General features: G+C 39.5%; 1 pseudogene; it reads right to left on the minus strand.

Moving 5' to 3' along the window:
* Positions 1-308: 308 nt before the first annotated feature.
* Positions 309-693, minus strand: LOC100948250 (annotated as a pseudogene).
* Positions 694-2,921: the final 2,228 nt, after the last annotated feature.

Here is a 2,921-nt window from a genome sequence, read left to right on the forward strand (position 1 = left end):
TCAGAGCTCCAATCTTTAAAATTCTAATTCATTAGCTCTCTCTGAGGCAGGCCTCAAAACTGTATTTTTTTTTTATTGTGGCAAAAGCAGACGTAACATTTAATTCTCATCTTAACCACATTTCTAGGTACAGTTCAGTATCATTAAATACTTCACATTGCTGCATAACAGATCTCCAGAGCTTTTAGATCTTGTAAAACTGAAACTGTGCCCCTTCCTCCTTCCTCCCCTGGCCCTTGTCAATGACCTTTCTACTTTCTGTTTCTATGATTTTTTTGGTGGTTTTATAACTTTGAGGTGTTTGACAATCACCAGTTAATTCTCATCCATGTTGACTGTCTGTGGAGTTTTGAAAGTGGTAACAGGTACATAGGTAATCACAGTATAGAGCTTGTTTGGTGAATCTTCATCTTCTTTACATTTTCTGGACAACCGCACACGGATACGGTATGGGATAGTCCTTATGCCTTTGGCCCAGACAGCTTTGTTGAACCTGGTATCAATGAGCACATCTGGAGTCTCCATCTCTTTCATGGCATTTTTCTGGATCTCTTTGAGTGCCCAAGGGGCAGGCTTCATGAAGCCCACTCCATGGATGTGCTTGTGAATGTTGATGGTGTATTCTCAGGTCATCACCTCATTGATGGCAGAATGGCCCTTATTCTTCTCACCACCCTTCATTGCATGAGACATTCTGCCGGCCCCAAGTGGAAAGAAAGAGTACAAGGGATTGTGAGAGGAGGGAAGGGGTGGTTATCTATTTCTATGATTTTTGATTATTTTAGATACTTTATATGAGTGAAATCCATACAGTATTTGTCCTTCTATGACTGGCTTATTTCACTTTGCAGAATGTCCTTTCCTTCTTTTGAAAGGGTGTATAAGGTGGCTCACATCTGTAATCCTACCACTCTGGGAGGCCAAGGTGAAAGGATCCTTTGAGCTCAGGAGTTTAAGACATCTCTGAGCAAGAACAAGGCCCTATCTCTACTAAAAATAGAAAAATTAGCCAGGCATTGTGACTGGTGCTTGTAGTCCCAGCTACTCAGGAGGCTGAGGCAGGAGTATCACATGAGCCCAGGAGTTTGATGTTGCTGTGAGCTATCATGACACCACTGCATCCTATCATGGGCAACAGAGTGAAACTCTGTCACACACACACACACACACACACAAAACCCACCAAACACACACATACAAAAAGAAAAAGCAGTTATAAGACTCAGCTGCTCTGCTAACTCAATAAGGAATAATTGCTGAAGGTCATCTAAGACTCTATGTATCTATTAGCTACTCCAGCTAAAATTTCTATCTTGGGCAACTTAGTGAGAAGTGCATTCGGGTGAGCATACACATATTTCTAGGCTCCGTGGAATTGCCTATATCTTGGTTGTGCCCAGCTCTACTGTATTTATTTCTTAATTGGGTGATATATTTCTTTTTGTAAATATGTATTATCTACTTTTTATATGTATAATTTTATGGAGTACAAGTACAATTTTGTTACATGGATATACTGCATAGTGGTAAAGTCTGCATTTTAGTATAACATTGTACACATTAAGTAGTTTCTCATCCCTCTCCCCCTCTGACCCTCCCACCCATTTGAGTCTCCATTGTCTATTATTTCATACTATATATGCTTGCATACATACTATTAAGTTCCCACTTATAAATGAGAACATGTGGTATTTTACCTCCTATTTCAGAGTTGTTTCACTTAAGATAATGGTCTCCAGTTCCATCCACGTTGCTGCAAAAGACATGATTTCGTTCATTTTTATAGCTGAATAGTATTCCATTGTGTATGTATACCACATTTTCTTTATCCATTCTTCCCTTATGATAGTGCTACAATAAACATGCCAGTGCAGGTATCTTTTGATATAATGATTTCTCTTCTTTTGGGTATTTACTCAGCAATGGGATTGTTGGATTGAGGGGTCATTCTATTTTTAGTTCTTTGAGAAATCTCAGTGCTGTTCTCCATAGAAGTGATACTAATTTCTACTCCCACCAACAGTATATAAGCATTCCTTTTTCTCTGCATCCTTGCCAATATATGTTACTGTTTGAATTTCTAGTAGCTGTCATTTTGACTTGTATAACATAATATCTCATTGTAGTTTTAAGTAAGTATCTAGGACAATAGTACTGTTAGGCTATCCTTTGGTAGCTTGGTAAATGTTAACTGGATGAATCAATGACCACCAACTAAAATGTCTTGAGTGTTTTGGAGACTTGATTTATGAAATTGGGAGATATAATTTGAAAGCCATCCCCTTCCCAGGCAATAATTTCCTCCCTTGCACAACACTAATTCTCTCTTAATGTGTCTCTGAGAATAAAGGTATGACACAAGGCAGACACTGACCTTGCCCTGGGGTGTGAAAAGACTCATGAGATGCCTGTAAAGAGGATTTTTGTGGAGTTTCTCAATTTGGCCATGAAGTCATCTGAAACACATAGACATAAATACATACATATGTGAGGTCTGACAATTAAGTTTACGAATTTGCCGCTGGGCACTTATGTTGGCAGCACTGTATAAACAACTCACTAAGGTTTCCTAACCTTAGAATATCAGTGTCTCACAGTTATGTTCATGTCAACATGTGGCAGTGTCTTGCTGAGTGGCATTCATTCTTGTGATGTGTTTCTGTGTGCCGTTGTGAGAATGCTGGAGCTTGAATTAGAGCAACATAAATTTCTCATTAAACTGCAAGAGTGTAGCTGAAAATCTTGGCCAACAACTCATGGCTTTTGCATGATAACAATGCCCCAGCTCACATGGCACTGTCTGTGAGGGAGTATTTATTTATTTATTTTTTGAGACAGAGCCTCAAGCTGTCGCCCTGGGTAGAGTGCTGTGGCATCACAGCTCATAGCAACCTCCAACTCCTGGGCTCAAGCGAGTCTCC

Source organism: Otolemur garnettii, unplaced genomic scaffold, assembly GCF_000181295.1.
Source record: "Otolemur garnettii isolate 467f Iridium unplaced genomic scaffold, OtoGar3 scaffold00155, whole genome shotgun sequence".
NCBI lineage: Eukaryota > Metazoa > Chordata > Mammalia > Primates > Galagidae > Otolemur > Otolemur garnettii.